Source organism: Lepisma saccharinum, chromosome 19 (genome assembly GCF_977018435.1).
Source record: "Lepisma saccharinum chromosome 19, izLepSacc3.1, whole genome shotgun sequence".
Classification (NCBI taxonomy): Eukaryota; Metazoa; Arthropoda; class Insecta; order Zygentoma; family Lepismatidae; genus Lepisma; species Lepisma saccharinum.
In genome coordinates, this window is record NC_139247.1 from 28,699,961 (window position 1) to 28,714,774 (window position 14,814).

The following is a 14,814-nucleotide window of genomic DNA, read 5'->3' on the forward strand; positions in this document are numbered from 1 at the left end:
CAAATATGCTCCCAAACAGAAGCCTTCAGACGATCAGTCATCGCCATTGGTCTTTTCGATACCTGGTGGTTTTTATTCCACCTTAAACTGTAGGTCTAGTCCCGATTAGCCTTTCTGTGCATAAAGTGAACTCAAAACAATAATTTTTTTAAAAAAATCGCCATGGTGGAACCTACATTTTAGCTAAACACCACTCTTAGAAACCCACAAAATGAAATGAAATTAAAAGTAATAACAAGAAGGAAAACTGAACATAAATCGACTGTTGAGATAGGGGCATCAGGGGGTGAGCTTTCATGTGATATGTATTAATTCTAATATATGCACCAAACACAAACCAACAACTGCAACAAAAAAGGGCCAATATCAATAGCCACTTACTGCAGTAGATTTCTAGTTGAAATTAGTTCAAAATATGGCCCCATTTTTTCTGCAAGTTCCACTTGCAACTGTCGGTAATACTCAGTATCATGGTTGTGATTAGCCAAAAGTGGAAAAAATTCAATGCTAAACAACAAATATTTTTGATCAAAATGTTGCATAGCTTGTCCTTTTCTTCTTTGTTCAATAACCTAATTTTAGTATAAACATTGGTTTTTACAGAAACAAAGCAAATTTCCCTGACTGGTAGACACCCTGAACATAACATCTAGTGCTGAACAATAAGAATTTGGTACAAAAACTTAAGACCTGGCAACTGTATTGGTATTACCCTTCCATACCCAGCGTATGTCATTGTTATGCTGATGATGCTGTGACCTTGATGGTATACTGTAACGATCCTTTGGGGCATGAGGGTCGTTACATGGGGTATGTAGCTGCAATACTTTAAAATATAAAACATTCTATCATATATCTTATGGTTTATTTGACAGAGTTCTTACATTGGTAGAGTATTACTATGTTTCTATCCTAAACTAGCTAAGTCCTTAATATCTCTGTTGGAGACTATCCAAGATTTAGGCTAAGTCAAAATAAAGTGAAGTCCATTTACCTTACTCAGAGGTATTTTCTGGTGCAGTCTGGCGTCGAGCAGCAACCTCTCTGGACTGACCCCCTGTTCCTTATTTGGGGGGGGAGGGGTTATAGCAAAGTGTCTTCCAGTCCCTTGGCATACCAGTGACCCCTTCAAAGTCATTTCGATCTCAGTGGCTCTTTGTACATAAGCCCATTTCCTCAATAGCTCATGATGGGTAATCACCAGATTCCCATATTTAGTCCTAGAGCAATTATCCATATTTGGAAATCATGAGATCACGGTTTTCCTTGTTTCAGAAGACCTTGAAGTTGTTTACTGATAGTTCACCCTTTTATGGGTTAGCCACTCCCCTTTATTCCAACCATGGCCTTTGGCCAATGAATTGGACTTATCCCTTTCCATGGTGTTGATTTGCCAAGAGACAGAGACTGTATGCTTTCGTGGTGGCATGCTGATTTGCGCATAAAAAACTAGACTTCTATGAGTTCAGATATTTTATGAAATATAAAATGTATTTTATATCAATCTGGTGTGTTGTAAGGGATGGTTGAAAATCCATCCATTACAACTCGCCTCAACTGATCTTAGATGGTTTCCATCTATATAAGCTAATGTTTAAATGAGGTACCCTCGTATATATAAAAGTAGATTAAAATATGAAAACAATAAAGTTGGAGCAAGCACATGGTACACCATAATATGCGTATTCGACTTTTATACATAGACATGGGTGTTCTTTGTTCAAAAGGTTGAGGTAAATTAAAATTTCCAAAATAAAAAAATAAGTAAAATCAAAAGCCAAAATTAAAAAAAAAAAAAAAAAATTCCAACTCCTAACTAAATACTGTATATAAAATTTGTTTCATACGTGTAGATCACAATTCATTGGTTAAACACGATTCAACATAAACATAGGGTTAGAACTGCTGTCACAAGGCAAATCGTTATTTCTATACATCAATCGAGGAGGTTCTTGCTTTACAATTTTTTAATGTCGCACATCTAGGGTGTTTCGCTTGGGGAAGTTCCATTCACTTCTTGAGAGGTTCCAAACGTTGAGGTGATTTATCCTGATGTTATCAATAGGTGTGTTGAAGTTCAAATTAGAGATAGATTGGGATCTGGTCCGGATTGTCTTGGACCAGAGGGTTGGTAAGTGAACCATCTTTGGTTATCATCTTCTTCATCCCTTGGACTGGAGTTCTGAAGAAATGAGCACGGTGGTGGTTACCTGTAGAGAAATATTTGGGATCTGGAACAAAAAAAACTATTAGAGTTCATTGATATGTCAATCCTAGCCTAGGATACATTCATATACGTGCGGTGCCTTCAGAGCTAGTTTAGTTTGCCTCATGGCAACCGGTTTATTTACTGAGCGTCGCGAAGGTTGTTTTCTGAAATAGATGCGATATAGGATCCATGATATGAAGGTAATTGTGATTCCTGAGAGGAATAGTAGCCAGATTATGAGATAAATGTTGGGATTGTTATCCTTTATTTCTGTATCAACTGAGTCAAGGTTAATTTTGCATGTGGAATCTTCATGAAGTTCAGAGTTACATAGAAAGTTTGAGTGATTCGCCCATGTATAATCTATCCAATGTATGGGCAGAATTAAAGATATTTGTGCCTTCGTTGGATTGGGTAGGATACAAGGAAATTGGGCTTGAAAACAGGACTTTCGGACACATAAATTACAATGACATCTCAGTTGAATTATGAGGGTGCCAAAAGGTGATTGGCGTAGGAAACTAAATAAGATGCTTTCGCATTTTACTTTTATTTCTTCGTAAAGAGGGGTTATCAAGAGGTAGGTGGAGACGTTTAAAAGAATAGGATAATCCGTCTTTGGGGTTTCCTTACATTTTAGAGGGCACTGTTTCACCTGTCTCATGACGTTATTTTCGAATATGGCCAGTAGGCATATATTTTCAGGGGAATACATATTACGTTGAGGTGTTATAAAACAGAGAGTATAATGAGAAAGGGAGCAGGAAGTTTTATAGAACATGTTTTCTTCGGCATTAAATATGACGTTAAAAGAGGTTACGAGTATGTTACAAGTTTGGTCATAATTCTGAAATGGCAGGGTTTTAACTTGGTAAGTTGTGTAGTGTGTAGATTTTCGTACTAGGGGAATCTTAAGAGCCATTAGGGTAGTAGTAGAACTAATGGTGCATTCCATAATTGCCAAGTTATAGTACTGACCAAGGTTATTTAAGGGAACAGATAAAGTATAATAGTAAACATTAATCTTACGTTTTAGTTCCATTAGTTGTTGATGTAATAATGGGAAGGGAAGTAGAGCAGAATGGGGAATTTTTGTTTGGCAGGAAGATATGATAAGTGGGAATAAGTCCGGTGAATCTCTTATTGGTAAGGCATTGAAAATTATCCAATTCTTGGCTGGGAATTCTTGAATTCTGTGATCAATTTCATCTATGTCACTATCCTGTAACAACAATGTTCTGATATGGGTTTTCATAGCTCTATAATAACTCCACCCTTGAAGAGCTGTATCTGTAGATATGGAAGTGTTTCCAAGAGAAGTGGGTAATCTAAGTAAATTGAAAATAAGGATGTATATTTTAATTTATATACGAGGTGCATCCAGAAAGTAAGTTCCCTATTTTTTTCCCGTGAAAGTAAACATAATGAGCCGTGTAAATTGTGCATGCGCAGCAGAGCTAAGACGTATCAATCATATGCCAGGCGGACAGATCCTGCCAGTCGCCAGTAGCGAGGCAGTAGTGGTATGAAGTGGAAGCTCGTATTCCTTCTCCCACCGCATGCCAGTAGCGAGGCAGCAGTGGTCCGAAATGGAAGCTTGAATTCCTTCTCCCGCTGCATGTGAGGTTCGGTCGGTGATAAAATTCCTGAATGCACAAAGCATTGCGCCAATTGACATTCATCGTCAGCTCTTTGAGGTCTATGGGCCGAACATTATGAGTAAGCAGATGGTGCGTCGCTGGAGTCGGCAGTTTTCGGAAGGTCGTCAAAGTGTCCATGATGAAGAGCGCAGTGGGCGTCCGTCAATCATCACTGATGATCTGGTTGAGCTGGTGCGGCAGCGCATCGTAGAGAACTGTCGCTTCACGATTACGGAGTTGAGTAGCCTTTTTCCGCAGATATCGTGATCTGTGTTGCATGAGATTGTCACGCAGCGCCTGCTGTTCAAAAAATTGTGTGCCAGGTGGGTGCCGAAAAACCAGACACCCGAACACAAAATGAAACGTTCAGGAGCAGCACTGACATTCCTGCAACTGTACCATGATGACTGCGATGATTTCCTCGACAGGATCGTCACGGGCAATGAGACATGAATTTCGCACTTCACCACGGAAACCAAGCAGCAGTCAATGCACTGGCGGCATAGTGGATCTCCAGTCAAGAAGAAATTCAAACAGACGCTGTCGGTACAGAAAGTGATGTGCACCGTGTTTTGGGACAGGAAGGGCATTTTGCTCATTGACTTCCTCCCCAGAGGTGAAATGGTGAATGCTGACCATTACTGTGAAACACTAAGGAAATTCCTATGTGCAATTCAAAACAAGAGGCGTGGCATGCTTACTGCAGGTGTTGTGCTCCTCCATGACAATGCTTATCCACATACGGCTCGGCACACAGCAGCTGTTTTGACTGAATTTGGCTGGGAGTTGTTTGATCATCCCTTACAGTCCTGATCTGGCTCCCAGAGATTTTCACGTTTTCTTGAACCTCAAGAAATTCCTGTCCTCCGGTGAGCGTTTTGGCAACAACGAAGAGCTGAAGACGTCTGTCACACGCTGGTTACATTCACAGGCGGCAGAGTTCTACGACAGTGGGATCCAAAAGTTGATACCACGATACAACAAGTGTCTCAATTCTGGTGGTTGCTATGTTGAAAAATAGCTGAACCTTTGCTGTACCTGTTGCCAATAAATGGTTTCCTGAAACTGTGTTGGTTTTCTTTTTAAAAAAATAGGGAAACTTACTTTCTGGATGCACCTAGTATTAAGGGAATCGAAGTTTCGTATAAGATAGTAGGATCTATTTGGTTTATATACAGACCAGAGGAGATAAATGTTTGCATGGATAATCCGTTGGAATTGTTAATGTTACTCATGAAGAGTATCAGTATGACGGCTAGTCATGCGGTCATATTAAGTCGGACTGGATTTCGTCCTAAAGTATGTGTTCGGGGTAAGGGTGTAGGTGGTTTAATAGGAGGTTGAGATAGTCTCGGGACTTCGTCGTTTATAAAGAATACTGGATTATTTCTGGCATGACATGTTTGTTCATTAGGGGTGGTCATATTGCAACAACGCAATTTGAAGTGCTTGGTTATCCAGTAAAGTATTAGTAAAGTTAACAACATTACTAGGACAATGATTATATAAATAAGTACATCATCAAGAGTACTAGAATTTGAGTTGAGAGCTTCTACATTCTTAATTTTAGTTAGTGCTATGATTTGAGTGGTTAACAACCGGTATTTATATATGATCCAAGTAATAATCAAGGTGAGATCTATATTCCAGAGGAATATAATAGTTGTTTGTAATCGATTATTCTCAGGGTATGAAGGAAAAGGTAAATCATTGAAATTAATTAATTTTTCATCTTCGTCGGGGAAGTCTTCTGTTTGTGTAGATATCTTTAAAAATGGGATCTTTTTAGGCCAAGATGTATCTAAACAGTCGTTGAAATGTTTGAATTCTGCTGATTTGGCTCATGTGAATAAAACGTCAATTTTCATAGTGGGTATTTTCCCCCAAGATGCTGGCAAAATGTGATAAAACTTTAGTTGGTCACTGGTCTTACTTGAACATGGGAAAGTTCTGGGTATGAAGGTATATTTAGTGATAGATAAAGAACAGTGGCAAGGTAATATTATTTCGAAAGCACCAGGTCTGTTTTCTAGAGTTTCAAGTTGGAAAGGCTCCTTAGAACATTTGCCTGTTATCTGGGAAGGTGGGTTTGTGATGACGTAATGATCCGGAGCTACTTCCGTGATAATTACGTTGTTTCCTGCATAGCACTGAAACATGCAGTGTCCTTCCAGTTCTTGTATTGTGGCTCCCTGTCATATCTTCTGGGCACACGAGCTTCCCAGGGTGGCGTCATGTCCACATCTCGGAATATAACACATAGGTGTGTTAGTAATCTGATAGACATTTGATTTGTAGCTGAGAATAAGGGGGGGGGGGTGGATAATATTGCAAGTACTCTTTCCCCATTTGAATGGTACAGTTAGAAATTCTTCTAAAATAGGTATATTGCCTGATCTAATTATTGGAATTTTGAGTGTTAATGAAATTTGATTTGAAGTGAATAAACAATGAGCTAAAGGCATTGTGTAGTATCGCATGAGATGAGAAATAGGAATCGCTAGTTAATAACCATTTTTGTTCAGTGTGAATTGCATTTGTTTTAAGTCTTGTTTCAAAATCTGAGGCCCAATTAAGCCTATAGGAATTTTATGTGAAAAACAGTTCATTCTTAATTCCCTCAGTTCCATATCTCTGTTGTTTCTTAATATTAATTGATGTAGAATCAATGTTTTTAACGCCAGCAAATATTGATTATATATTGTGGCATTCTCAGTTTGTATCAGTTCGTGAGATATGTCTTTAATTTTGCTCTTTAAAGAAATTAATTGAGTCTGGGTTGCGATTAAGGATTCATTTGTTTGAGAAATTATTTCTTGAATCTGAGACCTTAGCAGATGAACTTGTTGGTGCTCATTTTTCAGACTCGTGGTGATTTGATATATTTCTGCATTTAGAGTCTGTTCATTTACGAATAACTTCTGAAATTGTTGTTCGCTAATAATGCCGCAACACCAATTCGCGAATTCTCCGATGAAATTTAATCCTAAACTTCTTTCTCCCTTGTTAAGATGTTCTGCATGAGGGGGAAAATCAAGTTGACTATTATTTAAATGTTTCATAAATGTAAGTTGATAGTTACTTACCAGATTCATCAGTTTGTTAAATACCTGGTGTACATGATATCCATCCACTTTGTTTGTAAGATCATTTCGTACTGATTTTAGAAAAGCCTGATGCACTGCCACAGGGGGTGGTAATGCCACTGTATAGGTAAGTGGAACGCGTTCTTCGTAGAGTGTTACTTTGGGGAGTTGTTTCCAATATGCCCCTGGCATAAGCTTGATTGTAGGAGTGGATGAAATCAATCCAAACAGTTAACCGCATGTTTAGAAGTCAAAAAAGAGATTACTTGAAAAGCAAAATTAACGAAATTGAAACAAGCAGCAAAAATAAAAATATCAGAGATTTATATAAAGGTGTAAATGAGTTTAGAAAGGGGTGGCAACCTAAAGTAGACTTGATAAAAGATAAAGACGGTGATTTTCTAGCTGACCCAAGTGATATTCTAAATAGATGGAAGAACTACTTTAATGACCTTTTCAATGTTCACGTAGGAGACAAATCAGAAGTAAGAAGTGCACACAGCAGAACCTTTAGTTCCAGAACCTAACTTGACTGAAGTTAAAGATGCTATTACAAGGCTAAAGAATAACAAAGCACCTGGCATTGATTTAATACCAGCTGAGTTAATTAAATATGGTGGAAATTCATTAACATGTCAAATTCATAAATTAATTTGTTTAATATGGAATAAAGAAGAAATCCCTCAACAGTGGAAAGAATCCATAATTGTTCCTGTGTTTAAAAAAGGTGATAAAATGATCTGCAATAATTACCGTGGAATTTATCTACTTTCAACAACATATAAAATATTATCTAACATTATTTTAACAAGACTAACCCCATATGCAAATGAAATTATAGGTGATTATCAATGTCGATTTAAACATAACAGATCAACTACAGAACAAATTTTTCACATCAGACAGACACTTGAGAAAAAGTGGGAATATAATCAAAATGTCCATCAGCTATTCATTGATTTCAAAAAAGCATATGATTCGGTCAAAAGAGATAAATTATATAATATATTAGTCGAGTTTGGAATACATAAGAAGCTTGTTAGTATGATAAAAGTATGCACCAGTGAAACAGAAAGTAAAATTTGTGTGGGCATTAATGTGTCTGACAAATTTACAATTCATGATGGGTTAAAACAAGGAGATGCATTATCTCCATTACTCTTTAATTTTGCCTTAGAATATGCTGTTAGGAAGGTAAAAGAAACTAACGAAGGACTAAAATTAAATGGTATGACTCAGTTGTTAGCATATGCAGATGATGTAGACTTATTAGGGGATGATATAAATACAATTAAGAATAATGCTAAAATATTTTTCAAAACTGCTAGAGAGATAGGTTTGGAAGTTAACAAAGAGAAAACTAAATATATGCTTACAGGCCAAAACCAAGTGTTAGGTAATAATCAAAATCTAATTATTGATAACAACTCATTTGAACCAGTTTCCAAATTCAAATACTTCGGAGTAATATTAACAAATGAAAATTATATTAAAGAAAAAATAAAAAGTAGGCTTAGTTCAGGAAATGTATGTTACTTCTCTCTTCATAAACTTTTATCTTCTCGTTTAATATCTAAGAAACTAAAAGTTAAAATATACAAAACAGTAATATTGCCTGTAGTATTATATGGGTGTGAAACTTGGTCCCTTACATTGAAAGAGGAACACAAAGAAACTAACGAAGGACTAAAATTAAATGGTATGACTCAGTTGTCAGCATATGCAGAAGACGTAGACTTACTAGGAGATGATGTAAATACAATTAAGAATAATGCTAAAGTATTTCTCAAAGCGGCTAAAGAGATAGGTTTGGAAGTTAACAAACAGAAAACTAAATATATGCTTAGAGGCCGAAACCAAGTGTTAGGTAATAATCAAAATCTAATTATTGATAACAACTCATTTGAACGAGTTACCAAATTCAAGTACTTAGCTTTCCTCTTCATAAACTTTTATCTTCTCATATAATATCTAAGAACATGAATTAAGAATATTTGAAAATAAAATCCTTAGAAAAATATTTGGACCTTAATGGGATGAGGAGATAGGTGAGTGGAGAATGCTACATAATTTAGAACTACAAAATTTGTATTCATGTCCAGATATTATTAGAATGATTAGGTAAACAGGCCATGTGGCATGAATGGGAGCAGAAAGAGAAGTTTACAGGATTCTTGTTGGGAGGCCTGATGGTAAGAGACCAGTAGGAAGGTCAAACAAAGATGGAGAGATAACGTTCAGATGGATATAAGGGAAATCAATCGGTAGGGATGGAAAACAGTGGATAGATCTTGCTCAGGATAGGGACAGGTGGAAGGCCTTTGTTGCTGCAGCCATAAACCTTTAGGTTTAAGAAGGCTAGAGAGTTAGTTAGTTAGTTAATGAAAATAGGAATCAAACTAATAATAAAACGAAACGTAGGAGGCTCTACAATAGGAAGCACTGTTGCATACGTATGCAGGATATCTACAAACAGATGGATTCAATAAATTGCAAGAAAAGTGAACCGACATTACATCACAAATTGAATATAAACCAGTAATCCATCCATGTTTTTAAATAGTAGATGGTAAGAACTAATGTCTCTCAACTTTAGATAATAATAATTAAGGTATAAACTAAGTTTAAAAAAATATAATATTAAAGGAATATGTACACTGTAAGGTTTACTATCATGAGAGTTCCCTTGCGGTAGTCATTTCAAGGTTTGAAAAGTCCTACGCAGGAGTCTAAAATGAAGGGCCAAAAATGCAAGAGTCCCTCTTCGAGGTCCAGATAGGTCTGTAACCACCATTGGTCACCAGAGGAGACAATAAAAGCTTGAATTCCTTCATGTAGTGACTGAAGAAAGGAATGAAGCCATGCCTCTCTGGTTTGGAGCGTACGAAGATGTCCAAAACTAATTCGTAGGAAATGAATAAGATCTAGGAGTACAAAAAAATAAAGGGGTTGACCTTTAGGTAATACTAGTTCCATAACATTGATGCCTTCATTTACATAGAAATTGTCGGGTGCTATAAAAGATGATGATAGGTCAAACACAAGAAAATTGTAAATAAGTGCTTCAATTTCACCGTCATAATCAACTGGTAGAGTAGCAAGTTGAATATCGACCGCATCAGTCATTTGAATGGCTAGGGAGGTAGGGAAGACCTCAGGTAGCTGGTCAGGTTCAAATTCCCAAGTGGACGCAATGTGCAATATTTCGTCATCCAAAAAAATAGATATATCAGAAGTAGGACTAGGAATTGGTGAACGAAGAAATGGGATTGTAGAAAAACTAGATATACTGATATCATCCAAAACGCCATCCATACGTTCCATGTTGACATCCATATTAGTAGGCGTAGAATTTCAATTTCTGGTTAGACACCTGAAATTCACAGTCGAACTTCCAATTGAGTAGATACTTGTTGTAGCACTTTAGGATAAAGTCATGTTATTGGATGAATGACGCAAACAAAAAATCCTCTTTTGTTTGTAGGGTTGCGTCCCAAGCGTTAACAAATTTTATAAACAGGAGAAGTTCACTTTGGACTACTTCTTCAGAAATACAATCGCGTATGTTCCCTACAATGGGTACTTCAAAAATTTCACTTCCAAGTCGCGTAGTCCAAGTAGCAATCGAAATAGCCATGAGCTATGCGGCTACACGGTTTGTACATAAAGAATTCTAACTATAGCGACGTTAAACTAAACAATTTCCTGTGAAAATAATCAACACATAAAGGATGGCAGTAGTCAAATCGGGGTTCGAACCTAGGGCACCGATTGACTAAGGAACACATCAAGGTCCTTAATAAGTTCTAGAACTTCTGCATTTGTTTTGTCGGTGACAGGGATCGGGAATTGCCGATAGATACCTGCCTTAATATGCAATCGAACAAAATTGCACACTACCTCAGTGCAGTCTGAAAAAAAATGTTCCCCCGTCTGGGTTCTATACAGCCTAAGAAGATGCTTATTTATACCTCGTATTTTAGGAGGTTCCAATACTTTATCTTGGGGAACGTTTAAATAGGATGCTATTTCGTCCACCACTGATTGAAACTGCGGACCGTCCTTTGTAATCACAAGTGAAATTGCGTCTACAACTACTGCACCCTTGGACATTTAGGACAATTAATTGGAATTAAAATACACATGTAGAATGAACAAAAGGTAAGTAACAACTTTGGATGATGCTCTTATATATATATTAACGTCACTTGTAGTGAGAAATAACCAAAATGATGTATATCTAGGGCAAAAAATATAAAATGCAAAGGCTGATCCAGTTATCTACAGCGCTGTGATTTGGAGTGACTGAGTCAGTATATCCGTTATCAAAAGCTGTGTAAAGCTGAGGCAAAATTTAAATCATGAGACAACTTGCCGTGTTATTTTACATGCATGTCCTGTTCCAAGTACGCAAGGGTGGTAATAGGGATATGACCTGTAAGGAGAGACATAATACCATTATACATTATGAAGTCAAAAGATTTTTTTTCCATAGTAATTATTTTGTGGAGATAGAAGCATGTATTCGACTGAAAACTGAAGTTGATAAACAGGAAGTTAGATAAGATAAAGTCATGGCGGCCGTTCTTCGAGCATATCCGTATGAAGAAGGAATATCGAATGCTGGGCTCTGTAGAGTGGAAAAAAAAAGTAAAGGATCGTGGTTGGAAACGTGAGCTCAATGTGTACTTTCCTCTCTTCCTCTATGTACAGGGCCATTCAGAAAAAAATATAACTTTTTTTTTAGTGATATAGGAGTATAAGTGCAGTAAAAGAGATACACTGTATGATATTCAGTGCAGAATGCATTTTTTTCTATCGTTGTTTCTCTTTGTTTTACTCGACTGTCGTCACTTTTCGTGAAGAGAATTTCTTTAACCGGGCTATGTTAACCCGTAAAACCTTGTTGCCTTTCACTTTTTCTACATCGTAGAGTCGTATTTTCTACGCAATTTGTCTGATAGTCCTTTCTTTCTTCCTGGCATAAATACCATTACTAAATCGTTAAGTGCATAAGATGGGGCTTGTCGGGTTGCGTCTATGTGCTTCTTACTCAATTGATGACGTTTTTCGTGTGTTTCCTTTCCTTTTTCCTGTAATGAGTGTAAATGTTGGAGAAACGTGTTTGAAAATGGGTCTACAGGGTTCATGTTCAAGCCTATTTCAAGTGGAAATTGAGGCTTACGCACATAGAGAACTTTGAAGGGTGAAATACCTACTCCTTCTAATGGACTGCAGTTATATGCGAACACACATAAATCAAGGTAATAGGCCCAGTCTTTTTGGTTTTTATCTGTATATTTACTAATCGTTTGGGCCATAGTATGGTTCAATTTTTCAACTTTGCCATTTGTTTGCGGTCTATAGCCACTGGTACTTAGATGTTTAATTTCCAACTCCTGTAATACATTTTCCACCAATTCTGCCTGATACGAGGGTCACTATTTACATTTTGAGCCTAACAATGAAAAAACAGGAATTTGGCATTGAAAACTGCTTTATTGTTTTTCGAAGTATTCTCCTTTATGGTCAATACACTTTTGCATTCATTCGAACCATTTGTCAAAGCAGTTTTTCCAATCTTCTTGAGACACCTCCATAATATGGTTTCTGAACGTATTAACGGCGTCTTCCGCCGACGAAATTCCACACAATTCCACACAATTTATTCTTGACATTCGGGAACAAGAAGAAGTCATTGGGTGCCAAATCAGGTCTGTACTGCAGATGACCCATCAATTCGATTTTTTGACTGTTCATAAAGTCGGTTGTTAGACGAGATGTGTGACAGCTGGCATTGTCTTGATGAAGAATGATCCGACGGCGTTTGTTTGTTTTCCGTATTTGACCGAAGACCTCTGGCAAACAAATTGTTGTGTACCATTCAGAGTTCACCGCTCTACGTTCCTCTAAAGGCACAGTTGCCACATGACCAGTTTTTCCGAAAAAACAGGCGACCATTTGTTTCGATGTGCTTCGAGCGCAAACAACTTTTGTTGGATTGGGTTCATCTTGAAACACCCATACAGTCGACTGCTGTTTACGTTCCGGCTCATATGCATATATCCATGATTCGTCACCTGTTACAATCTTATATACGTCTTTTAAGCACCACAATTGTATTTATTGAGCATTTGTTTGCACCAATTGACGCGAGCGTCTTTTTGAGTTTTTGTCAAATTGTGTGGGATCCAACGAGAACATATCTTTCTCACAGCTAAATGATCATGTAATATTTTATATATGCTGGTGGAACTAATGCCTATGGTTACCTCAATCTCACAGTATGTCACATGACGATCTTGCAGTATTAGGTTTTGCACAGCATCAATGTTTTCTTGAACAACAACTGATTTTGGACGACCTTCGCGAATCTCATCGGTGAGCGAATGGCGGCCACGATTAAATTCGTTATACCAGCGTTTCACAGTGGCAAAGGATGGGGCTTCATCGCCAAATGTGGAAGAAAGTTGATCGATGCACTCTTGTCTTGATAATCCACGTCGAAAATCGTAAAAAATCATCGCACGAAAATGTTCACAAGTTAATTCCATTTTATTGTTGTCGCGCAATCTCCAAGGCAACATAAACAACACAAATGAAGCTATTGACAAAACATTTGAAGTACGTTATGGTCAATAATGCCAGACGATTCCGTGCAAACGTCAAATCGCGCCTAACTTCAATCAGTGTTGCCAAGACTCAAAATATAAATAGTGACCCTCGTATACTGAACCACTGTCGGTGAGTAAAGTATTGATAGGCCCAAGAGTTGTGTAAACTTTGTGTACTATAAATTTAGAGACAGCTTTTGCGGAAATTGTCTTTAATGGTTGTGCGACAACCCAAGAGGATACTAAATAAATGGCGAAAATGATGAATTTGAAAACTGAGCTGGGAGTTATCGGACCAAAAATATCGCTGGCAAAGTTCTCGCATACGTTTCCTAGGGGAAGAGGGTGTAAAAATCCTTGTTTTCTTCCAGTTGGTTTTCTTTTCTCTTGGCAAACAGGGCATGAGCGTACATAATGTATCACATCTTTTCGCGCCGTTTTTAAATAATATCACTCATATATCTTTTGTAGACATTTGTGTTGGCCCGTATGTCTGCCAGTGTATGGACTGTCATGTACTTCTGATAGTACATCATCTATCATATTGTTTGGGATTACAAGAAGTTTACGATCTTTTTGCATACGATAGAGAACTCCATTTTCCAAAGTGAAATATCGAACAGATAGATGAGTGGGGTTTTTCTCTTTAGTTTCTATGAGAGTTCGTGTTTCTGGATCATTCATTTGTCGTGTTCTGATTTCTTTCTGACGTGAAGTTGTTGCAGTTTCAACTGTTTCCTCGATCATGTCGATGAGATCAGCATAATCTATTTCGTCTCTTTCTTCATCTGTGAGTGGTGAATATGGGGCTCAGGAGAGACAATCTGGAACACAGTTAAGACGTCCCGGTTTGTGTTTAATTTCAAACTGAAACTGGCTAAGTCATATCGCCCAGCGAGCAAATCTTCCTGTGAAATCGCGTGCTGTTCGAAGCCAACATACTCCGAACTATCCACGATGGCGGTAAAGAAGGTATCCGTCACATACTTTTTTAAATTTTTTTATTTGATTTAGTTTATTTTACTTCACGTTTTGGGCCTCTTGGCTAATTTGCGAAGATGGGGATGAGTGATGAAATGATGAAATTGATGAATGGACATTCACAAACAACCAAGCCCGACCGGGATTCGAACCCGGGACCCTTGGCGTCGCAGCGCGATGTGCTAACCACTCGGCCACAGGGTCGGGCCCGTCAGATACTGTCGAAAATGTAAGATAGAAAATATAAGACAATATTCTTCTTTCTCACAGATACTGTAATTAAC